The 27272-nt window shown below is 35.4% G+C and overlaps 1 long non-coding RNA gene across 3 annotated transcripts in view; it reads left to right on the forward strand.

The window, feature by feature from the left end:
- Nucleotides 1-27272, forward strand: part of LOC106506349 (uncharacterized) — a 411165-nt gene that overhangs the window by 107427 nt on the left and 276466 nt on the right. The gene's annotated exons all lie outside the window — the stretch shown is intronic.

Genomic DNA, 27272 nt, shown 5'->3' on the forward strand with positions numbered 1-27272 from the left:
ACTTGATACATAAAAAAATCTCCATGTAGGTTCAAGAATACATGTCTGGAGTTCCCGGCGTGGCGCAGTGGTTAACGAATCCGACTAGGAACCATGAGGTTGCGGGTTCGGTCCCTGCCCTTGCTCAGTGGGTTAATGATCCGGGGTTGCCGTGAGCTGTGGTGTAGGTTGCAGACGCGGCTCGGATCCTGCGTTGCTGTGGCTCTGGCGTAGGCCAGTGGCTACAGCTCCAATTCGACCCCTAGCCTGGGAACCTCCATATGCCGCAGAAGCGGCCCAAAGAAATAGCAAAAAGACAAAAAAAAAAAAAAAAAAAAAGAATACATGTCAGTAGAATAATTTATTATGTCCTATTACATTTGGCTACCCTTGGCGTCTACAGACTTAAGACAAAGAATACCTAGGTCAGATGCCTCTCTGCCTAGTTCCTGTTGGCCACTCCCCCTGAATGTCTGTCCAAAGCCCAGAAATCTCTCAGAAAACAGGAATTTTTTTTTCTCACTGCCCAAGGTTTATCTTTACAACTTTAAATTTATGTAGGATTTGTCATATTCTAAAATGATCTATAAATAGGGTAAGTAAAACTCCTTTTTAGCAGTTCCCATGTAGTACCACAGGTTAAGGATCCAGTGTTGTAACTGCAGAGGCTTGGGTTGCTGCTGTGGCCCAGATTTGATTCCTAGCCCAGGAATTTCCACATGCTGAGGGAGCAGCCAAGCCAAACAAAACAAAAACCCTCTTTAAGGGGAACTTCTCTTGTACATGTGGTTGGATCTTAGTTCTCTGAACAGATAGGACAAGCAAAAGACTCTACCTAACACTTGTATGTGTTAAGATATCTAGTTTTAGATAAAAGCTGAATATTTATAGGGCCCAGCACCTAGTGTAATTTTTTTTTTAGTTAGATTTATCTTTAGCATGGCATAGTTATTCTTGCATATCTTTATATATTTGCTCTGGTTTTCAAAATCCCCATTCCAACTTTTTTTTATGAGTAACTTTAAACAAAGATATGTGCAATATTCCCATACACACACACACACACACACACACACACACTCATTCCAGGAGAATAAACAGAATACCCAGGCACTGAGTATTCAAAATCTTTAAACAGCAAAGAACATTTTTTACCAAGGAGGCAAGAAAAGCAGTTAAAGACAAAGCTGCTAAAAAAATGTACATGATTTGCAATACATTCTCAGCATAAATATTACCATTCACAGTCAGGTAAATATTGTCTTCCCACATTTCTTCAGGGTAATGACTGGAGACTTGTTTAACATTCATGAAACTAAAGTGCTCATTCAAGTGGATTTCCTAGAAAAAAAATAACATTGCATTTTCAAAAAATATTAAGGTTTTTATTAAAGATGCATTTCATTTTATCACATACACATGTATATTTTTACAACATTAACATTATACTCTACATTAAATTTTTCACTTAATCTTATGCATATTTTCCTATGTCATTACCAATTTTTGAAAACTTCTTTTTTTGTGACTGCATCTGTAATATGGATGTACAACAACGTATTTTTATCACATTTCTTTTGTTTAAAGGAAACCCATTTAATGTCCATATTTTTCTACTACAAACAACATTGGAATGTTTACCTGCACACATTTGCTTGCTTCACTGATATTTCCTCTAGATATGTTCTTAAGGTCAAAATTATAGGATCTTATGGGAATAGATACCCTCTCCCATAAGAAGTCAGAAAAACAGGTCCCAATTCCACTGGCCCTACTACACGGGAGTGACTCATTTTCTGCAGAACTGATGAGGCTAATACCTTATGATCGTTGTTGCTAATTAATGTTTATCAAGTCTGCTATGCCTTTTCCATGCTTAGATTAAAGGCAACTCAGTAATATCTTAAATTTTCTTGCTTAAAGTCTCTTATTAGGAAAAAGGTATTTACTTTAAATAACTGCTATTTATTAAAAGCATAGTTAATTATTCATGTATATGTAATCACAATGACGATCCTCATTTTCAAGCATAATGAAAAGTGAGTATGAACATCAAACTCTTCAAAGGATAGCATGTAATTGTCCATGGCTAAATACAGGTCTCAGAAAGTATAAGCAGATCCTGCCAGAGGTCTGCAGCTGCTACATATAGACAGCTATTGAAAGGGTGAAATCTCCAGGAACCACCTTCTTTTGGCTCTGAAAAGGAGTATTAGCATCAGATGACATGAGGTCTCTGCTCTAGGAGGAGGGACTCCAGCTCCACTGTGCTAGCAGTTGTAATACATTTCTGATGCAATGTCATTCCGTGCTGACTAGCGTGTTGCTGATCACTCACATTTGGGAATGGAATCTGATTAGGCCTCCTGAGTTTTGTTCCTCTTCCTATTTCCAATCTTTCTTTTTCCTTAGTCGTCTCTGTTCTTTGTTGTCACCGAATTTCATTTCAGTCTGTAGTCAAATTGATGGCTTCTCTCAAGTTTCATTAAGATTTTGATTACTTTGAGTTCTTTAACCAAGGGCTATGTTTGCCCTTCCTAAAATGTTTACACCTTTGATTGAGTACATAGACATTCAGAAATGCATGTAATCTTATAGTCACTCTATGTCTGTCACCAGTTAGAGAACTCTTTGTCAGTGTATGATTTTCATTTCATCTCTGAATACTTGCTCCTTTGATGGGTTAACTAGTGACCAGAGGAAAACTGTTTCAACCTTTGGAAAATACACTTAAGTAGGTGGAGTCTCTCTGTCTCTACCTCTGCATCCCTGTCTATCTCTATTTACCTGTCTGTTTCTCTCTAGTATAGATATATAGACAGCTAGGTAAGATGATAGATATCATTAAGTACAGAGGGCCATATACATTGCAAAATGCTAAGTATATAGGAGTTCCTTCTGTATTTAAAAATGTTTACATTTTTAATTTAGTAATGGAAATTTTTACATTTTAGTTTAGATATGAAAATTAACACCCCTAAAATGGCATTTCTCTGAATGGTTAAGTGAAGATTTTTATAGACCACAAAACTCCATGTAAGTCATTGTCTTTATGTGTTTAAACACAGATCATCTAGGTCAAATTGCAGGTTACATTAACACATTTCCTGTGTTTGCCTTTGGCTAAGTGAGTATAAATACAGTTATAATATTCCCTGCCTACCCAAGGGGTGCTGATTAAGGTGAACAATGAGGAATTCTCACCATTATGCTAAACTGTGGGGCTGCGCATGGTCTCTTGGGGTATTAGGGGACACCATTTTCCTTGTACAACAAATGACAATACAGTTTCATCCTCACAACATAAGTATGACACATTTTTGTAGTGTTAGACACACATAGGCTACACCATTATATTAGTGTTAAGAGCTGGAGTTTTGGAGAGTTTTATGCATTTTCGAGATACCACTTAAACACATTCGATAGTACAGTCTTTGAGTGATGGTTGTGGATCTGAGAGAAATAATAACTAAGCACCAGCAACTAGTCAACGGTCTTCCATACAATTCATCGAACAAACACCTCTCCTCCTCTCTCTCTCTTTTTTTTTATTTTTTATTTTTTTTATTTTTTTAGGGGTGCACCCGCAGTATATGGAGGTTACCAGGCTAGGAGTCAAATTGAGCTGTAGCCGCTGGCCTATGCCACAGCCACAGCAATGCCAGATTTCAGCCACAGCTGTGATCTACACCACAGCTCATGGCAACACCAGATCCTTAACCCACTGAGCGAGGCCAGGGATAGAACCTGCATCCTCATGGATGCTAGTCAGATTCGTTTCCACTGCACCATGATGAGAACTCTCAACAAATACCTCTTAAGGATCTGCCTCTTGGCAGTCATTATTTTAGGTTTTGGGGACACATCATAAAACCAACACAATTTCTTATGCTTATGGAACTATTGTATTCAAAACCATTTTTTACTAAATGTTATACAGCTAAAGGTATAGTTTACTATTTATTTGAAAATATGATTCTGGATCTTATAAATATTATAAAGTAAATAAGTTATAGGAAAAATATTTGAGATAAAAGGCACAGGCACATGACATAATCTACCATGTTACACATAACCAATGGAAATTGCAAAAATGGCAAAACTATTGTTAGTGTTGTCTTTTTAAGGCTATATTAAGAATTCAAATATCCTGTGAATACAGGTCTTTAGACTTATCCAAGAGCACGGAGAATGTTGGCTTTTTGTCAGGGATGTTCCATTCCAGGTTTTTCAGAGTCAACACGATTCCTTTTACTATGAGGGAATTGTCAGGTGATTTTCATGACATCGTATTGTTTATTCTGCTACTAAGCCAAAGACCATCATTGTTAATGTGACAGGTGTGTTAGTCTGCTTTGCTTTGATTGTACAGAATGATCCCCTTGGGCAGTGGAAATCATGCCAAATATTCACACACATATACCCACACATCCAAGATAGAGTTAAATTAAAATGAAAGATGATGAAATTTATAAACAAAAATATCTTTCCATTTTGAAGAATATATATTTTTTTAGTGTAGGAAAAGACTTATGCTATGTGAATGTATCCTATTATCAAAAAAAAAAAAATCTATTGACTGAATTCAAACCTAACAGAAACAATGGATAGGCTAAGTCACAAAAGAATACTACTAAAGCAAAACATGACATTTGTTTATGAAAACTTATGATTTAAATGGGAACTGTAATTTTTAATTAAAATAATTGGTTTAAAATGGTTTATTCAAGATTCTAATTTAGAAATACACTGTTTTTCTCTTTACCTTCATTCATTGATTAGCTGACTTTAGCAGCAGTGAAACATATTAGTTTGCATAATTTTGTTTCAAGAAATAATTTAGTTTATTTAGTTTATTATTTCTTTCAAAAAGAACAAATCTTTCCTTCAAAAAAATTGTGGCTATAAATGCACGTCTTTTTTATTTCCTAATTCTCCACAGAGCCTTTTCTAAAAAAACAAATTAAGAATATAATTATTGGGAGTTCCGTCATGGCTCAGTGGTTAACGAATCTGACTAGGAACCATGAGGTGGCGCGTTCAATCTCTGGCCTCACTCAGTGGGTTAAGGATCCGACGTTGCTGTGAGCTGTGGCATAGGTCGCAGACGCGGCTCTGATCCCACATTACTGTGGTTTTGGGGAAGGCCGGCGGCTACAGCTCCGATTAACCCCTAGCATGGGAACATCCATATCCCATAGATGTGGCCATAGAAAAGACAATATATATATAAAACTATTAAGAACATGTAAATTTCCTCAAGTTACTTCAAAATCTGTGGAAGTGATTTAGGTTTAAAAAAAAAAAAACATTCTGTTGCTTTTTCAGGTATATAATACTCAAAATCTTCTGCCTTTGCATAAAGGCTTTAGAGAACTAAATAATTTTGACTATGTCTTTAACTTTTTGATCCATAATACCCAGTGTTGTGTCTTACATCCCCTAACTTTCCTCTTCATCTCTGAAGCAAGATGTTTTCTCTTGGGTTGAAAGTTCTTAAACTTTTTATATTAAATCCCTGTATCTTACCAGCTTTCCTGACTTTAAACCTGCTTTTGTGTGTGGATTGCCTGATTGCCTCTACTATTCTTGCTCACTTGGTATCCCCCATTCTCTTCAAAGAGTCTTTTATATCCCAGTTCTATATCTATCTGAAATATTCTGTCATTTTCCTTCCTACCCTGCCCACATCCGAAGATCATTATTATGTCAACTATTTTTATGCCAGTAGTCTCCACTCCTTAGTCTATTTGACCACATCTTTGATGAGTCTTACTTGTGTCTCAGCTCACTCTCATGTCTGTCAGCTGGCCTCAGGTCTGCTTTCAAGTGTACTCACCTGGGCCTCTTCACAGGGCTGCCTCATGACATGGCAGCTGGCTTCCCCAAAGTAAGCATTCCAAAAAGAATGAAAGAGCCCTTGCAAGACATAAGCCGAAGACTTTTTGTATAACCTATTCTTGGAAGTGACATACATTACTTCTTCTATTTTCTATTCATTAGCAGAAAATCAAGGAGAAGTGATTGTATAAAGACATAAATACAAAAGAGGATCACAGGGGGCCAACTTAGAGTCTCACTACCACAGGGGAATAAAAGAATAATGCTGAAAAATTGACCCAACTAAAAGAAGAAAAGATAAAGTAAAATAAAAAGAAAACACAAAGTGAGACAGTAGAAATAAGTCCAATATATCAGTAACCACAATAAAATAAGCATGAAAGTGAACTACTAAATATAGATATTATTGTCATGCTACATTCAAAATACAAATGACACATATAAGGAGAAAAATAGTTGTAAAAGAAGAGCTATAACTTTTTATTTTCAAATAAAAATTGAAATCCATGAAATTCACATGTAAGAAGAAATAGGCAGAACAGACACAGTAATTTTGATGAATAACATGGGAAGAGCTTGATCTGCCAGATATCTAGACTTACCAGAGAACTATAATATTTAAAATGGTGAAATTAACAAAAATACACTAATAGCACAAAATAAAGGATCTGCAAAGAGACCCATACATATAAGATGATCTTATATATAACATAGCTGGCATTACAAAAAAACGGGCAATAATAAATTGCTTTATGTAGTGATAGGAAAATAGAAAAATAAAATAAAATCATGTCTTTCTCACATCACAAACCAACAAGATTTTCAAGTAGATTGAGATCCTAAATGTGTACAACTAAATCTAATGTAAGACCTCTAAATAAGACAGGATTTCTTTTTTTTTTCCAGGGCTGCACTTGCAGCATCTAGAGGTTCCTAGGCCCGGGGTCCAATCAGAGCTGTAGCTGCCAGCCTACACCTCAGCCACAGCAATGCGGGATTCGAGATGCTTCTGCAACCTGCACCGCAGTTCATGGCAACACCGGATCCTTAACCCACTGTGCGAGGCCAGGGATCGAACCCACCACCTCATCGTTCCTAGTTGGATTCGTTTCTGCTGCGCCACGATGGGAACTCCCTGGATTTCTTAAATAAGATAAAAAAAAATTGCAAACAATAAAGAAAATACATAAATACTTGATCATATTTTTTATATATGCTCTAAAAGATACCATAAAGACTAGAAGAAATAAACCTTGGAATCAGTAATTTTTGCAACACAGTAACAAAATATTAGTTGTAAAAATTTCCTATAAATCAAGAAAACAGCAGAAAGCAAAGAACACAAAATATCTAATAATTTTCAAAGGAGGAAGCGTGATAGGTACATAGGCCTATACCCTGGCAATCATGAAAATGAAACTTAAATTAGAAATATTATTGTGTCTATTAAATTGGCAAAGCTTTGACGCAGATATGGAAATCCACTAACATATGTAATGCAGTTGGTGAAAATAGAAAATACCATTTTGGAGAATAAATTAACAATAGCTAATAAATGTGAAGATGCTTTTACCATACCACCATCAAATTCTACTTCTTGGTGTACAGTCAGCCCTCTATATCCATAAGTTCTGCATCAGTGGCTTTAACCAACCGCAGATTGAAAATGCTCCCCAAAAAAAAAAAAAAAAATTCCAGAAAGTTCCATGAAGCAAAACTTGAGTTTTCCATACTTTGGCAGCTATTTACATATCATTTACATAGTATTAGTGTTCTACTCATTCTACAAATGATTTAAAGTATACAGAAGGTTCTGTATAGGTTATATGCAAATACTATGGCATTTTATATAAGGGACTTGAGCATCTGTGGCCTTTGGTATTCAAAGGGGTCCTGGAACAAATCCCTTACCCATAAACAACTTTATAAGTAGGAGAAAATGCATAAGAACTTGTGCATATGGAGATTCAAGAATGTTGAGGCTGTTTTAAATAGCCAGAACTGGAGTTCCCGTCGTGGCGCAGTGGTTAACGAATCCGACTAGGAACCATGAGGTTGCGGGTTCGATCCCTGCCCTTGTTCAGTGGGTTAACGATCCAGCATTGCCGTGAGCTGTGGTGTAGGTTGCAGACGCGGCTCGGATCCCGCGTTGCTGTGGCTCTGGCGTAGGCCGGTGGCTACAGCTCTGATTCAACCCCTAGCCTGGGAACCTCCATATGCCGCGGAAGCGGCCCAAGAGATAGCAACAACAAAAGACAAAAAAGACAAAATAAATAAATAAATAAATAAATAGCCAGAACTAAAAACATCCTAAATGCTTCTCAGGAATATAAATATTAAATCATATCGATTTTAGAACAAAACTATACAGTGTTTAAAAGGAACAAACATCATTCGTTGACATGGTTAAATGTCATATATGTTGTTGATTGAAAAGAATAAGTTGTAAAATAGTATATACTGTTTTTTTGTCATTTATGTAAAGTATAAAAACCAATGTCTAAATTGTAACTCATATATAAATATGCAGTAAATATATAAATTTATGCAATTGAAAAACTCAATTAAAAATAGTGGTTATCTCTTCCAAAAGGCAAACAGGGAATATCAGTTATATATGGTCTCTGAAAAAAATTAGAAACAAATAAAAACTACTGGTAAGATTTAATAAAGCTGGATAGTGGGTACATAGATGCTCATTATCTCAATTCTATATTCTTACCTGTTTGTTTAAATAATTCACAATATATTTAAAAAAATGTGTACCCTTCCCATGCATTTCCACTAACATCTCTGTGGTTCAGAGCTATGTTGATTTATGCCTGAAATTCTGTCACAGCCACACTGTCTTCATTCTCTGGCTTCAATCTGATATTCTGTCAGTCAATTCTAGCCTATCACTTACTACCATCAGTAGGAACATCAAATTTTGCTACAATCATTCCATAATATCTACGCCATACTAATAAGCTCAAGCCTGTATTTCTGGCTTGCAAGGCCATCCAGAATCTGCCAAGACTGTTCATTCTTATAACTCCTCCTCTTCTACAGGAACTTATATAACTGCCCACTGCCCTTTCATTCAATTTAAAGCCATTTCATCAAAGCCCAGCTCAAGTGAAATGATTTCCATAATATTTACTTTCTGATCACTTGAGCTCAGAGTTTGTATTACTCATAAAATCAGTATTATATCATTTATCACTTAAATCATTTCTATTTTGTTTTAGAATGTAGATTTAGGGATTTTAACTAATTTTATTAGGGCAAGGAAACGTCTTTTTTTCTTTTGTGTTAATCATAGGACTAAATTCTCTGATTCCCCCAAACCAGCTCTAATGGCGCATCTAATGTCTCTTGAGTCCTCTGTGTGAAATCCGGATTATTCTTGGCTTTTCCCATTTTTTTTTTTTTTAAATCCCTCTTCTAACAACTAGTAAGTCTTGTTTTTAAGTTTCATTAATATTTTCTACCCTATGAACTTATCTCTGTTTTCACTGAAGATCTCTGTCAGAGCCATTATTACGTTATATAGGTAGCATCACTCTCAGAAAATCATAATGCTGAGGCTTATTTATCCTCATGAAGTTATCACCTGATATTTGTATGGTGTTGGGGGAATTTTGCTGTTCTTTATTAGAAAAAATCTGTGTAATGACTCTGGGCTCCCTCTGTACCCTATAATGAAGCCAGAGTAATCTTTCTAAAATTTAATTGAGTCACCCTTCTTCTTAAAGTCCTTTAATGGCTTTCCATTGTCCTTATTAAAGTACTGAATGAGCTTTGTGTGCTCATGACCCATAGAACTTTGTATGCTCTGCCACTGCCTACTTCTCCAGCCTCAGTGCCCCTCACCCGAAGCCCTAGACACACTGCCTTCTCTCAGCACCTCAAGATGCCCTGTGCTTTATCCCCTTAGGCCTTCTTCACATGCTAATCTAAAACCCATTTCCCACCATCTCCCTTCACATGGGCAATCTGCTTATTTTTCAAGTCTTATTTTAATCATAATTTCCTTGGAGAATCTTTCCTTAACTCTGTCCCTACCCATTCCACTCAGACTTTTATAATTTCAATAGTTCTTTTTATTTGTTCTTTGTAACAGTCATCAAAATATAATTAACTTCCATTCTGTTTCTTTTCTAGGCATCCATAAGCTCCACAGGTAATGGGACTTTATTTTCTTCTGTTTTATCTTCAGTGGCTAATACGGTGTCTTGTATGTGCTAGATGCTGTGCACATATTCATTAAATTTATGAATTCATGCTTCAGGAATATTTATGCATTTGATTTTTTTTGGGGGGGAGTCTTTTTAGGGCTGCACTAGTGGCATACGGAGGTTCCCAGGCTAGGGGTCAAATCAGAGCTGCAGCTGCTGTCGTATACCACAGCCACAGCAATGCTGGATCCTAGATGCATCTTCAAACCAAGTCACAACTTATGGCAACGCTGGATCCTTAACCCCCTGACCGAGACAAGAGATCGAACACATACCCTCATGGATACTAGTCAGGTTCATTAACCACTGAGCCACAATGGAAACTCCTTTGCATTGATTTGACTAATTGAAATATATGGAAAATGCATTCTTTTACATATTCTATTTATCTCAATTTCTTATCCTTTGTTGTCATTCTATTTTTTTGTTTGTTTTTTTGGCTGTTCCTGTGGCATGTGGAAGTTCCAGGGCCAGGGACTGAACATGTACAGCAGCAGTGACCCAAGCCACAGCAGTGGAAAATACACACTGAACCACAACTTCTGTCATTCTAAAGGACTGGAGGAAGATAAAGTAAATAAAAATATAACATTTCTACACATTCTAGAGGAAATCATATTTAAGTAAAAATCTGAGTATGTGCAATAACTTTTTTTTCACTTTGTCTGAAGTTGGAAAATAGAAGTAAATCCATCATAAGTAATAGGTTTTTTTTTTTCCCCACTTTCAAGTGCAACTTAACTGATTAGGGAGTCATTCACTATTTTTTAAAAAGGAATTCATGGGGATTAAGGAGATACTAAATATTTATCAGAATAACACTTATTAGTAACAAAAACAAAAATAAGCACATAACCCCGATGGCTGACACTTTCAAATCAAGCACTCCTACTTGGTCTGTTCTCTTAATACTTTCTTTAGTCATTTGCCCTGTTTGCATTGGTGTTCTGTGTTGCAATAGTCCTACACAGTGTTTGGAAATTTTAACACAATCCCACTCTCAAAATAGGAAAAAAAGACAATCTACATTTCACACCCTGCCATGTTCTGGCTGCTCTAGGTGATTAATGATAATGGCCATTTGCCCAAAATATAGACTCAGTTCACAAATGGGATTGGAAAACAACTTTATGATAAATGTAGAAAATATATTCTTCTTCTTCTATGGTACATACCTTTCTTTATACATAAAATAAAAGGCTTTCTTAAATTCTATTTGCACATAATAATGCATGAAATTACAGCTTTTATAATGCTGTATATTGAAAGGCACTGGATTGATTTGGTCAACCAAGGAACACAGCCTATTTTCTCCAGAACTGAGAATTATATTTATCAGTAACTTACAGCCTGCAGAGTTCTTCTAAAGGAAATATTATATGCTACACATTTATGGTTTTTATGGAGAGACTCTTCTTGATATGGAAAAGAGAAGTTTGGAGTGTCCATCTCAATACTTACCTGGCAGGTATCTACTTATTTACCTAAAGTTTAGGATGATGAGCTTTACAACAAAAAGTTTAGCTGGATCTAAGAGGAAACCATCAAGGAAGAACTGGGTCTCTATGAAAGTGACACATTTCTCTTACTCCCTTAATTTGTGTTTTAACTTCTCTTGGTGAAGAGAAGTGACGGAATGGCTCCCCATGACTTATTTTGTAAATGATGAAATGTTCTAGGACTTTATTGAGGTAATGGGGGGAAGTCTGTTCCCAGTATTTGTTATGCATCTGATTGTTCCCCTAATAAACTAAATGTAATTAAAAACAGAGCAGGGCCATTGCATTTTAATAGCTTAGATTCTTCCCTATGGAAGAGTCAGCAAACAGTGAGAGAATATGAAGATTCAGCTCCCCAGCACCTGCCAGGCAGCCTTTGTCAAGATTAACAGCATCGTACCAGGTTATTAGAGGAAACATAAATACTTTTGAGGCTCTGTGGGTAGTTACGGTATCACGTTTTATTATCTTCTCCTAAAATGGAATTACTCACTGTAATTGCTTGCCAGTCACAGGCCAACAAACATGACAGAAGAAATCTTACATATTGGTGAGAGGGGTTATGATGCAAAGGCAGCTGACCTAGAGAATATTTTTAAGGACACATGATTATATATTTGTAATAATCATAATTAAAATTTGATGGCACTTTACAGCTTTAGGATAGGCACATATTTGTGCAGTACAATTTGAAGTGGGCATAGCAGTTATTTAAATTCCTATTTAAATAGGGAAATAGAGTGTGGAGATATTGAGTGATTTGCTTAAGAATCCTTCTGCGAGTGAGTGCAAAGTGAAGAATTAGCCCCAGTTTTCTAACATCAGTCTGTGTTCTGTGTTCATTTGCAAGGTCTCACTTAAATTCAACAACAAACATGTAATATTTGCATCATACATTTTTTATGAAAAGATAGTTTCAAAGAAACCTAAAATTTCCTCAGTAGAATAACCTAAAATGCAAAGAAATTGCAGTTTTATAAGTGCCCCAGAAGCTAGGAGATGGTGATGTCAGGCCTAGGATATTTGAGAAAATGTGGGAAGTCATTATCTCTGTGAGATGAGAAAAGTAATACATCAGGAGATACTTTTTTATTATTATTCTTAAATTTTTCTTTTTTTTGTCTCTTTCCAAAATAAACTTGATGATCAAAAAGTGGGATAAGTCAGGAGAATGAGAAGACAAGTACTGACTGGCAGAAAATATTAATTTATTAATTTATTTTTAATTATTTTTAATTATTTTATTTTATGTTTTTTATTATTTCCATTATAGTTGATTTACAGTGTTCTGTCAATTTCTACTGTTCACCAAAGTGACCCAGTCATTAATACATATATATATATATACTTTTTCTCACAATATTCTCCATCATGTTCCATCACAAGTGACTGGATATAGTTCCCTGTGTTCTACAGCAGGATCTTATTTCTTATCCACTCTGAAGAGAAAATATTTACAAAATATGTTACTGAATAACGAACTATCATCCAAAATATACAAATAACCCTTAAAACTCACAGTAAGGATATAAGAAACCCAGTTAAAAAATGGACAAGAGATCTGAACAGATGGTCTCAATGAAGAAGATATGCAGATGACAAATAAGAATTTAAAAAATGTGCTCAACATTAGGAGTTCCTGCTGTGGCACAGTGGGTTGAGAATCCGTCTGCAGCAGCTTAGGTTGCTGTGGAGGTATGGGTTCAGTTCCCAGCCTGGTGCAGTGGGTTAAATGATCCAGCATTGCTTCAGCTGTGGGGTAATTCACAGCTGCACCTCAGATTCAGTCCCTGGCCTGGGAACTTCCATATGCCATGAGTGTGGCCATAAAATAAAAATTAAAAAAAATATGTGCTCAATGTTATATGTCAATAGGGAATTGCAAATGAGATACCACTACATATCCATTAGAATAGCTAAAATCTAAAACTGATAATACAAAGTACTGATGAGGATGTGGAACAACAGGAATGTTCATTCATTGCTATTAGGATTGTAAAATGATATAGCCTCTTTGCTAGACAGTTTGGCAGTTTCTCACAAGACTAAATCAGGTCTCATCATATGACCTAGCAATTGTGCAAGATTTTTACCCGAAGGAATTGAAAACTTATGTTCACCCAAAACCTGCACAATGATGTTTATAGCGGCTTTTTTCATAATTGCCAATATTTGGAAGCCACAAAAATGTCCTTCAGTAGATGAACGGATAAACTGTGATACATCCAGACAATGATACACAGAAATAAGCTACCAAGCTGTGAAAAAACATGAAAGAACCTTAAATGGATATCACTATGTGAAATAAGCCAACCTGAAAAGGCTACATACTGTAGGATTCCAACTATAGGACATTCTGGAAAAGGCAAAAACATGGAGGCAGTAAAAAAATTGGTGATTGCCAGAATAGGGGGGAAGAGATGAATGTGCAAAGTGCAAAGGGTTCTAGAACAGGGAAATTATTCTGTATGCTACTATTGTGGTGAATACATATCTCTTTGTCAAAACTCATAGAATGTGCAAGACCAAGAATGAACCCTAAGGTAAACTGTGGACTTCAGGTGATAATGATATGTCAACGTAAGTTCATTAATTGTAAAAATGCACCACTGCGGAGTGAGATGTTGATAACAGGTGAGGCTGAGTGAGGGACATAGGATATACCAGAACTCTGTACCTTCCTCTTAATTTTGCTGTGAGCCTGAAAATTCTCTAAAAATAACCTTTGTCTTGTTTCTAATAACTTTTTCATTAAAATGGTGTGAGGAATATCACCTCCGTGGGAAGGAATGGGTGCTAACAGTTACACACTCAATAACACGTGTGGCCATGGGGGAGTGAATCAGTGATAACATGTTTTAAAAGTATGATGGGGTCACTTTGCTGTACAGCAGAAATTGTCAGAATATTGTGATTCAACTATAATAAAAAATCTGAGGTCTTAAGGAAATTTAGAGAATTTTAAGTTTTGACCCTGTGTTCCACACTTTACCAGATGAAATGAATATCATGGCTGAAGTTCTGACTGTACATCGACACAGTACATGAAGCCTCATTCTTTTTATTACCAACAAACCATCACTGACTGGTACACCTGAATCCTAGACTATCCACAGAGGAATGATTCATTATAGTCCAGTTAGTCCAACAGAATGGCACTGAAAATGTGCTCAAAATGTAGAATTTCTAGCAGAGCAAGCAGTCCCTGCTCTAATTCAAAGAAAATGAAACATTTTGTGTGCTCAAGTCCTTTATTTCCCGCATTATATTCTAGAATCACAGATGGGATTTCCTAAGCATAAATCCATTGCCTTGATTGAAATTTATTTGAGGATTAAGAAAATGTAAACTGTTTTCTTGCCTCTTCTGTATATTCTCAACTTGAAGTTTTCTAATACTTGAATCAGATACACTTCTGAGTTCTGAATATTTTAGTGTTTCTGTTCTCTGATCTTAAGCTATTACCATCATTTAATGTCTAAGTTTGTCTGTTCCCAATTTTATTTCTCAAGCTGCAAGTCGAAAAGTCCTTAGCAAACACCACTTTCCCTTGGATTTTCTATCTTGTCCTCTTATTGAATCCCTGATATCCAAGCTTAATTTAATATTAACTGGTGAGTTGCTAGTTCTTACCCTAATGACTATCTTTGATGAAAACCTTTCTCAAACTTTTACTCTGTTTGGGACTCCTCAGGAAATCTCTCTTTTGGGTTCATTGCAGAGTATTTATGTTATCATAGAATGCACCTTGTTTCTCCATGCAAGTTGCAGTTCTTCACTGCAGCTAACAAAGTTACTTGTGATCCACTGGTTACTACTGATACAGATCATATTTTTCTAAGAAGTCACTGAAATTTTTGCTAAGGGTGTTGCCTCATGACATCATTTTATGCACCACAGCCATATAGTTAACCCTCAGGACACATTTTTACCTGAGCAGCAATTTTCCACGGTGAAGAGAGATCTCTGCTTGCAGCCCTATGAAGTTCAAATGGGAATCCTTGTATCTGAGCCAACATATCAGCTCCCAGTCAAACATTTTATCTTCCTCATTGTCTTTTTCTCCCATCATTAACCGCTGCCTATTATAAATGTCACTCCTGGATTCCACTAGCGCACAAAGCCGAGCTGGAGCCTGTATCCCCACTATACCTGCCATTCTTTCAGTCTGGTTATATTTTATACCAAAAGATTTCCTTTCTGAACATATTTTATATCTAAAGATTTCCTTTCTTCAATAAGATTTTGCACTTTAAATGACTCACCAAGCATGTGTGAGCTGAAGACTGACACTGGAGGAGGAATGCTTTAGAAGGGAGGAAAACAATAGTCCTACAGGTACTGTCTTTGAGTAGTCCTTAAAAAAATAACACATTCTAGAATGGTAACATAAGAATATGCAACTTCTTTTGAATTGTGTTCATATCTAATTGTTCTAATTCTTGCCATCTATATTTCAACCACATATCTGACATGAAACAGCAGAAACTAAAGTGGATCCAGAGCCTTGTAGACTTTGCTAAAATAAATAGTAAAGAAGGTAAATAAATGTCACCCTTTAATCTGATACCCTGTGATTTATTTATTCATTGTCATAGTCAGCATCATGGATTTGACAAAAGTAGTTTCTAGTTAAGATCACTAGTTCAGCATATGTTAATGGAAAAAGTTCTGTGTGCCGGGTAATAGGCAGCATGCAGGAAATTTAAAATATCTCTACTTAATAGAAGTTTTATTGTCTTAAGACTTTTCCTTGTCAGAAAAATGAGACCATATATGTTTTTTAAAACTTACGTCAAGCCTTTGAAATAATGGTTTTGTCACATAACTCGTAATTTGAATGAAACTCTGAGCTGACACACCAAATTAGATAGTTTTAAGCACAAATATGACTGCCTATTAGGGACTGGCTTAGTAACTCCAGATACCATTTTTAATATCTTTTATTATATGCTTGCTGAGAGCTTTTGTTATAAAATCTATAGATTTCAAACTAAAGTTCATAAGTCCTTTGTATCTGAATTTTAACCTAAATATAAAATGAATAAACAGACATTCAATGTCTGGCCCCCAAATTTAGGACTAGTTGATTAGTCTGGTTGTTTTTTCTAATGTTCCCTAGACTGGATAAGTTAAAATTTCTTATTTTTAAGTGCCTTATTTTTCTTGTTTATAGTCTGTCCTTGAATTCTTCTAATATACATTCTAAACACATACATATAATATGTGTATTTGTCAGTTGTGTTTTGTCTCTGTGGAGTAGTGGCAAATAAGCCAGATAAGCAGCCCCTAACCCCAGAGCAAGTGGGCTAACAGATGGAGTGCACAGTATGAAATTAGAGAATAACTGGCAGGATTTTTTTTTAATGATCCATCTGGAATCCAAGGGTCAAGATCATCAATTCTGACACTTGCATTGGATCACAGCCTCACTTTACATTTAATTTCTAAGGTTACTTTCTTTAAAAAAACAAATCCTCATTATAAAAAAAAATAGCAAACGAATAGTAAGAATAAGTTACAAACTACCAGAGTACATGCTGCATTATAGAATAATGGTTTACACATAAGAAATAACATTATGAGTTGCTATGGTCAATCATATTAATACTAAAAATTCTATGACACGTATGCGAAACTGCAGAATGGATGTGTTAAGGTAGGGTAGGTCGAAGTTGGTCAATCAGGAAAAAGTGACTAATGAATTTGCCTTTAATAAGCAAGCATGATGAGTGTTCTTATATTGGTGAGTGGCTCTGCCCCATCAGGGTGTCAGGGCCTTAGGCTGATAGGTCGGCCAAGTAATGTCCACTCCCAAAGATGTCTACATTCTAGTCGCTGAAACCTCCAAATATGTTACCTTATACAGTAAAAAGAACTTTTCAAATATGATTAATGATCTTGAGATGGGATTACCCTAATTTATCCAGGGGAACCTAATATAATTTCCTAGGTCTTTCTAAGAGGGTGATAAGGTCCAAGTCAGAAAAGGCATGTGATGACAAGCAGAATCAGAAGAGAAAAATGGAAGCAGAGCTCAAAGATTGAAAGAGACATTTGAAGATGTTATGCTGCTGGTTTTAAAAACAGAGCGAAGGACTATGCACTAGGAAGGCAAGTTGCCTCTAGAACCTGGAAAAGGCCAGGAAATGGATTACCCCCTAGAGCATCTAGAAAGAAGCAGTCCTGTGGGTCTAGTGAACTGAGGCTGATTTTAGACTTCTGAATTTAAGAATTGTAAGATGATATATTTTTGCTGTTTTCAGCCACGAAATTGTGGTAATCTGTTACAGCAGTGATAGAAAATTTATATGCTGGCTTGATTCGGGTCTCCCATAGTTGCTATGGTTATAGCCATTCCAGATTGTGGGAAGAGGTAATGGGACCGGAACCTGGCTCTTTTAAGGCATCTTCCTGAAAATGCCTTCTATCACTTCCACTCATAGAGAATGAAGAGAATTTAGGTGCTTGGCCACTGGGAAGCTGGAAATTGAGAGTATCTGGTAGCAAATAATTCCATTATTGTGTAAGAAGTGCAGGGCAGATTTTGCGAAATGGCCATAGTGGGGTTGATAGTACCTAGTATTTATTTTCTCTATTTTGCAATCTAAATAAAGCAGATAAAGTAAGTAGGGAAAAAATCCTTTGAAATAATAACAGCTAATGTTTGCTCTGGGTTTCCTACGTGCTGGTCCTTGGTGAGTCCACAGGTGTTAAGTCACTCCTCCCGTTAGGAGGCAAATACTATTGTTTTAGTCCTTTTTACAGTTGAAGAAAAAGGATTACAGAAGAGAGCAACTTGCCCAGGGACATAGCTAGTAAGTGGCTATGCTGGAGTTTAGCCCCAGGTGGTGCGACTCTGGAACCCTAGTCCTTATTATCTATGCTGTCTTTAATATACTGATATAGTAGAGGGGGAAATTCTCAATACTGAAAATAGGCCAGTGGGCCATTGATTAGTTACCTTGATTGTATGAAGAAATAATTTGCAGAAGCAAGCTTATTTTATCTTATAGAAATCTATTAATTTTTGCATCCACACATTTTATTTCTCTAAGGTAAATAAAATTTTAATTTTATTATTTGTACTTTGAACTGTTAACAATTCTGAATTCATTGTATGATTTTTTCTATTACTTTGTGCATTGAATTTTTATTTCTATACAAATGTTGGGACTTTGAGATATTAAATATTTTTTAGCCTTGTGTAATATAGACTTACTATATTTCCGCAGTTTTCATATTTTTTCATTCAAACATATTTTTTAGGCACCTACTATGCACCATTACTGAGATTACTTTGCTAAGCCAGATCAATTTTGTGTTTGCTTTCACAGAATTTAAAATCTAATGTGAAGGTTATTTATACAAACATTGACCACTAAGTGTGATAAAGACTACAATAGGGGAAATGCAGGATGAATGGAAGGACATAGCAACAAATCTATTCTTATCTGGGAGTCTTTAGGCATTTACTCAAAGCAGATATTTTAAGGAGGGATTTTGTAAATAGCTTGCAACTGTCTTTTGAGGCATTCATTTTTCACTCTCTAATCACAATATTTTTAATATAGAAGAAATAGTCACATTAATATGATTCACTTCTTTCCACATTAACAAGAAACTCTCATGCCCCCAATACCCTTCCAGTTATCACCCTATTCCTCTGACTACTCTTTACAACACAACTCAATGAATTTTCTATTTTAAGGAAATAATCTCCCTGAAGTAATTATTTATATAAATATATAAGCTTATGTAAATGTAGTATATAGACACAAAACATATAGAACAGAATTTATTGCATGTATATAATATGTAAAATATATTTCATATGTAATATTATATATAGCATATAAACTGTTTATGTGTGAATACAAGCTTCTGAATGATGAATATTCCCTTGATTTTTCCTGTGTGCAGGTTTTTTCGTAAATGGCAAAAATCCTAAATTTGGGCATTTCTTCTTAATACTTTAATCAAAGATTCCAATTCTCTTGCCTTCTCTCCTCAAAAAATGCTAATCAGGCTTTTGCCAGAATCACACCACCAAAACTAATCTTTTACAGTCCTCCGTGACCTCCAGGTTGATTCAACGGTTGATTTTCAGTCTTTGACTTCGCTGCAGCCTTTCACATAGATGAGTTCTCTCTTCTTGAAACACTCTCTTGTATGTGGCCACACTCCCCTAGATTTTCCTCCTAATTCACTGCTAAGTAGTTTCATTTGCTGATTTCTCTTCATTCTCTTACCTCTATATGTTGGAGCTCTTAGAACTCAGACCTCAGATCCTTTCTTTGTCTAATTATAGGCACTCTTCCATGATTGTATTTATCTTAATGGCTTTAGGTATGATCTATATTTGATATCTCCCAAGCATATGTATGTTAGAATTGTTTATTTCTCCCTTCACATCTGTTAGCATTTGCTTAATGTATTTAGTTGCTGTGCTGTTATGTGTGTATACATTAATAATTTTTATATCTTCTTGGAGAATTGGCCCTTTTATCATTATAAGATGACTTTTATCTCCTGTTTGAGTTTTTGGCTTAAAGTCTATTTTGTCTGATATAACACCCCTGTTCATTTTTGGTTTCCATTTGCATGAGATATCTTCTTCCTTCCCTTCACTTTGAGCCTATGTGTGCCCTTAAAGCTGAAGTGACTCTCTGATATGCAGCAAATAGTTGGGTCATGTATTTTTTGTTTTTTGGGGTGTTTTTTTTTTTTTTTTTTGGTTCCACCACTGGCTTATGGAGGCTCCTGGACCAGACCAGGGATTGAACCCATACCACAGCAATGACTTGGGCTGCTGCAGTGATTATGCCAGGTCCTTAACTTGCTGCACCACAAGGGAACTCCAGGGTCTTATTTTTTAATCCATTCAGCCATTCTATGCCTTTTGATTAAATAATTTAATTCATTTGCATTTAAACTAATTATTGATAGGTAAGGACTTACTAATGTCATTTTATTGTTTTCTGGCTCTTTTGTAGTTTCCTTGTTTCCTTTTTTCTCTTTTTCTTTGTGAATTGATGATTTTCAATAGTGGTATGTTTTGATGCTCTTCTTTTTGTCTTTTGTGCATTGAGCATAGATCCTCTACTGAGAGATTTCTTCTTAAAAGTAACAACACTATTAATGTTACAAAAAATGATTTAGTTTCTTAAACCAGGAAGTACCAGTACAAGGAAGGAATCCTTTGCAGCACTAATGTTAAAGTAGATGGGAAGCACCGTTGCAAAGATGTAAAACTGATCTATAATTGTCAGGTTCCATTAATTTGAAGAAATATGAATTCACATAGTCTATGTCCAGGAGCAGTGGGACTATCAGAGGTGTTTATATTCCAAATCAAGGAGGAATAAGAAATAAGAAAAACTTGGAAACTTAAATTGTTATCATAGAAACATGAGAAGATGACATGAGTCTTATTTGCCAAGTGCTTCGGTAATGCCATAGTCTTTTATTAGTCGGAGGTGGGGGCTGAGGCACTCTCATGCCTTTAGATTGCATTAAAATTCATGAGGGTAGTATGACTAGTGACAAGTAAGGCAAGAGCTTTTTCACATACAGTGTATCCTGCTGCTAATATCTCTAAGCCCTTGTGGTCCTACACAGTCCAGAAACTCTGCCTCTGTACTGGCAGGGCTATCTTTGCAGAAAGCCAGGGCCGTAAGACTAGCATCTAGCTTACCTGGATTCTGTATATAGCCATCTCGTTCTTTTGTCCTGATTCTTCCTCAGAACTCTCCCTGATGGGTTAAGAAGAGAATTCTATTTCTCTCCACCTAGGTCTGTTCTTTCTCAGACTTGAGAATCTTCCTCAGTTCTCTCACATTATCTCTTCTTTCCTTCTTTTCACTTTCTGCTCTCCCCCACCTAACCCTGACATACCTACCAAGCATAATCTCTTCATTGAGCTACTGCACACAGACTTCTCCAAGAGAGGTCTGACTCCTACTGGGAGAAAGAAAGGAGAAGGGATTACAGCAGAAATGCCAGACAAATCAATATCTCGATAAATTGTACTTCCATGGCTATATAATCAAAACAGTATGGGAACGCTTACTGTCTGTTCCCCTAAATCATTCCCTGCAGTTCTTCATTTCCTTGAAACCAAAACTGCTGACATTTTCAAACTCCACTGGTAAATTTTCAATTAAATAGGGAAATTATTTTCCAGTTATTTTCATCAAAGATGGAGCTCATAGACTGATTCTCACTGATTTTCGGTATATAGCGTGGTGATAATTTGTTTCCATGCTTTTCTAAAACATATTCAGAGGTGGAAATACCCTTTAGGTAGTACATGAAGGTCCTGTTCCATTGACAGTTTCTTTTCCTGGCTGAAATGTTACTGACAATATTACAGGCACCTAGGTAATTCGTCCTACTTGAAACAATGAATATCTAAAGTATTTTGTTTTTACATTATTTTGCTGATATGCACCTTTAATAGAAGAATATAGCAGAGCTGGTTCAGAAGAGAATTAGCAACAGAATTCAAAAGTTTTCTTTGGTAGGATGCTTAATGACTATTTTGATTATTTTTTTATTTGGCAGTTTATGCTTTTCTTTATACTTCACCTATCTTCATCTGAATATCAGCATGTTTACCTCAGCACAATTTAGGATGTATTTTAGGACTCCTTCATTTGGCATGTGGCCAATAGTAAATATTCTCTCTGTGGCTCATATATTAAAACTGAGCCTCAAGGAAAAGCTTCTTTGTAACAGAAGAGATTTTGCCAAGTTGGAAAAACCAATTAGAATAATAATAAAATATAAAGATAAAAATCACAAAGATGTATTTCTAGAAAGAGGGAGAGTAAGTTTACATCAAGGAGGGGAGGTACTATTAGCACAGTGGCCCAAACAGGACAGTTTATGGCAATAGAAATAGATTTTTCTCAGGGAAGACTTTGACCTGCCTGAAGTAGTTTATCAAAATGTGACTGGATCCATGATTCCAAAAGGCAGTGGGTAGCCACACAGAATAAAGGTCCATATTTAAATGGATAAATAGAAATTACATCTATTTCTTAACCTATAGGCATATTGTGAAATATCTTCCTCAATCTAATAAATGAGGGAAATTTACCCATATGGGATCTTGACTCCACATCACCAGAGGGGGCCACATGACAGTGTAGTGTTCTATTTAACCGTTCCTTGTGTTCCACACATGTATACAGGGTTGAGGATATCCTGGAGAACCTGTCTCATTTAATTTCTTCATCTTTCTCTGACCTGTTATTCCACCAGCCTCTATGCATGCGTGCGTGTGTGTGCACATGCACACACACAAACACACACACTCAAATACATGTCCTTCGGGAAAGTTATCTCATTTAAGTGTTTGGTTTTGTTGTTATAATTAGGAAGTACATACTAAATGCTTGTTTAACTATTTGGTCACTCTAATACCTAATGCTGTATTTTATTCTTATAAAACTTCTAGTAACTGTAAAATAGCATTATTTCCATTTTACAGACACATAAGCTAAATTTCTTGCTCAGGATCAATAATTGTTCATATAGACTCCAGCAGTTGTCTCTTAATTCTTCTCCTTACCTCATGTTAGAGGTAGATTAAGACCCAGATTTCTAACTTTCAAGGACCATTCTCCTTATATTATGCCAGGGAGTGCATGTGTCAACACGACTGATTCCTGGTGATGCTTACCTTGATTATGATCGTGTTTGATATGATTTTCCCTTGCAAAGTTATAATTCTTCCTTTTCAATACTCTATGTGTTAGAAGGGAATCACTAAATGTAGCTCACTCCCAAGGGGAAGGAATTTAAGCTTCACCAACTGGAAGGAAAGATATCAAGGAATTCGTGGTCATATGTTAAAATCACCCCAGCAATTAATGTATTTGGGGGAAGATATACAGTAATTAGTGTATTTGGGGGAAGCTAGGCAAATTATCCTAAAGTTTTGCCTACTAATTTTTAGTATTCATTGGTGGATCTTGCTTAGAGAAATTACTACTGTGCAGTGGCAGTTTAGTAATGATTTTCTACTCCCTTGATTTCTTCTACAGTTATCAATTGTAGTTCTTCTGTAAGGACAACTTATCCCTTTACCGTCTATTTATTTCTTCAATCATTTATTTTTTAAACATGATTTTTATTTTTTCCATGATAGTTGGTTTAAAATGTTCTGTCAATTTTCTACTGTACAGCAAGGTGACCTAGTCACATATACATGTATACATTCTTTTTCTCACATTATCATGCTAGATATAGTTCCCAGTACTATACAGTAGTATCTCATTGCTTAGATAAAGTTTTTAGAAAGTGTTCTTTTCTCTTTTTTTTTTAAAATAAGAAAATAACACACACAAAATGAATACTTATCTGTGTTGCTTACCTATTTCAAAGGCAATAGTTTGCATTGCCAGTAGACTCATGAATATTTATTTTATCTTTTCAGTTATAATCCAATGATATGGTTATTTATTAAAGTGCTCCAATTATTCCTGATTTGGCCATTGGGAACTATTAAAATTGACTTGTTTGCTCTTTTGACATACCTCCACTCCTCGTCCCCATTTTTTAGCACTTCCTTGTCATTTGGCACAAGATGCTTCAGGCTAGTCTTGAGTTACTCCTTGCTTGGCTGTTTTCCCACTGGTTCCTAATATTGAAAAATGATATTCAGAAATCAAGATTTGGATAGATTTTGTAATTTTGTTAAAAAGAAATGAGTTTTTCTTTTTTCCTTTGGAGATATTTGATTTTTATGTAGTCAAATTTATTCAATTCTTAGTTTCTGCCTCTGACATAATACTTAGAAAGACCTTCCTCAACTTGCAATTTATAAATAGTCACCAGTGCATCTTGAGTAACAATATTAATACTTTTTTTTCCTTTTTTTTCGCTTTTTAGGGCCACACCCACGGCATATGGATTCCAAGGCTTGGGGTCTAATTGAAGCTACAGCTGCTGGCCAGTGCCACAGCAATGCAGGATTCAAATCGAGTCTGTGACCTACACCACAGCTCAAGATAACACCAGATCCTTAAGCCACAGAGTGAAGCCAGGGATGGAAACTTAACCCACTGAATGAAACCAGGGATGGAACCTACACACTCATGGTTCTTAGTTGGATTTGTTTCCAATGAGCCACAACAGGAACTCCAAAATATTAGTAATTTTATAGAACTCTAATGTTAATAAAATATCTAAGGTAATCCTTGTTCTCCTCTTTCATTGCTAGGGAAAATGGCAAGTCATGATTTTTTGACTTGCCAGGAAGTTAACACAACTGTGTTAGGCAGACATGCTTCCAAATCTTGTGTTTAATTATTGCATTTCTGCAAAGAAAGTTTAAGGGCGAAATGCTGATAGGTATGAATTTCTTCCAAATACATATCTATCAAAAATTTGAGATTTTTGAAATTTGTCATGGGTTACAAATGAGTCTGGTTGTAGCCTCTTTTAATAGTAAGGGGGAAGATCCGATCTCTTGAGCTAAAATGAAAATTCATAGTAGCAAATTACCTCTTCCTGGTGCTGATGGAGCTTTGTTTACCTTCTACTTTCTGATGTATTGTTGTCTATGAGCAAGTCATGGGATTATATTAGAGTTACTGGATATACAGTGAAAGGACTTTGCATTTATATAATAATTTTCTTGGAGTCAAGAGTGGTCCACGGAAATGGAGTGTGTATTGATGGTGTGGGGTGGGCAATATACCATGTGAAAGGAGGCGACTCCGTTGGTCAATAAAGTTTTCTAAGATTTTTCCAATCAAATGGCCGCTATTTATGACTTAGGTAGTTAAGCACACATGAAATAAATAATAAAAGTACTAAAGAATGCTTCAGCTTCTAAGACCATCAATCGCTTCAGTTCTGTGATACTTAGAATTAACAAGGTAATTTACATTTTTAAAAAATTTTCTAAAAAATATAAGGAAAGCTAAATAAACTAATTTTTCCTTGCTGCCTCCTGGCAGTACTGAGTCAGACATTCTAAACTGTAGCTAGAACTGTTATCATTTAAGAGTTTCTGTGTACTATTTTCAGTTAAGTTCTTCCTAAAATTTACATATACATCATATATAAAATAATATTCTGTGTAAATAATAGATAACATAGTAAATCAAATGTATTGAGTATATAATTTATAATAATTAAATATATAAAGTATATATAAATATGTAACATACATAAATACATGTGTGTGTGTATATATATATATATATACACACCATATATAAAGACAACATGTGCATGTGTGTATTTATAGAGATTGAGAAAGAAGCTCACTATATTAATTTTTCTTTTACTTCTTAGTTTTAGAGACATTTCCCTGTTAATATCTGTAGTGTAGTGCTTATTTTTTAAATGCCGCAGTTAACCATTTCTCTAGTTTTTGACTTTAGGTTTTCTTTAAATGTTTGCTTTCAAAACATTATGCCATTATGAACATATTTTTGAACTCGACTCATTGTGTTTATTGTACTGGCTTCTCTAGTTTACTCATCAACTACTGCAATTGCATAGTCTAAAAATGAAGTATATTTAAACTTAATATATGTAGCAATATTACCTCTATAGTGATTTGAAAGTTCTGCCTCTCTGGTTGCCAAAACTTGAAATTGTCAAAACCTTCAAACTTTGGATAAGCCAGTAAGGGAGAATTATATCTCTTTATTTTATTTCTCATTTGCAGATTTCTGCTCTAAGTACTTTTCATATGTTTAAGAGAAATTTATATTTTCTTTTGGAATTACCTGTCTAAATTCTTTTATTTTTTCTATTGGATTGTTTGTATTTGTGAGAATTTCTCATGTATGTAAGGAGTATTAATCCTTTGTTGCATATATTGAAGCTTCTTCTCTTAGTCACTTATTAGCCACCTTTATGGTACTTGTAAACATGTAGGAGTTCTACTTGTTTAGTCTAATATGTTGATCTTTTCATTTGTGCCTCTGTGTTTCATTGTTATTCTGTTTCCATAAATAATCTATCTTTTGTTATGCCAATACCACAATGTTTTAAATACTTAAGATTTATAGTATATTTGAATATCTTTTAGGGTAATTACATTCTCTTTGTTCTTTTTCAAAATTTTCTGCCCCCTCTTGCATTTTTAAATCTGTTTTAATTGTTAGTACCAATTTCTCTCTTGGCTTTTTTCCTCTAGGCCTCTCCATTAAAAACATTGTTTATTGACTTTCAGCTTTTCTTTTCTTTTATTTTTAGGGAATGCTAAGATAGTACATTTCTCTTGCTATAACTACATGATAGGTTTTGATACGTAGAATTGCATTGCAGTTTCCACTTGGTTATTATCTGGAAATGGCGGGAACTACAAAAAGACTCCAACTCTGTAACCACTCTGTTGGCTGACGGCATCTCTGTAGTTAGCTCCTGCCTCTTCTGACATGAGTGGTCCCGAGGCTCTGTTCTGCCTTCTGTGACATAACTTTCTATGAGTCTCTTAGGAACTGCTTTCCTCTGCTATTCACCATCTATTTCTGTCCTTTTGGGAGGATTATGTGCAGTTTAAGACCCAGTAGTGGTTCTTTTTGTTTGTTTGATTTTTTAAGCATAATGTGTGTGTATGTGTTTGGTAATAGGAAGATTTGATGCATGTATGTGTGTGCCATCTTGAAACTAGGGACTCTATTTCCTAAAAGTCACAAACAATATAAACATGAGATTCTGTGAACACCACATATGAGTTAGGAGTGAGTTCCCCATATTTTTT

Source organism: Sus scrofa, chromosome 15, assembly GCF_054392235.1.
Source record: "Sus scrofa isolate SSC_HxYL_T2T_F1_AM1 chromosome 15, Sscrofa_HxYL_maternal_Yorkshire_Landrace_v2.0, whole genome shotgun sequence".
Taxonomy (NCBI): Eukaryota; Metazoa; Chordata; class Mammalia; order Artiodactyla; family Suidae; genus Sus; species Sus scrofa.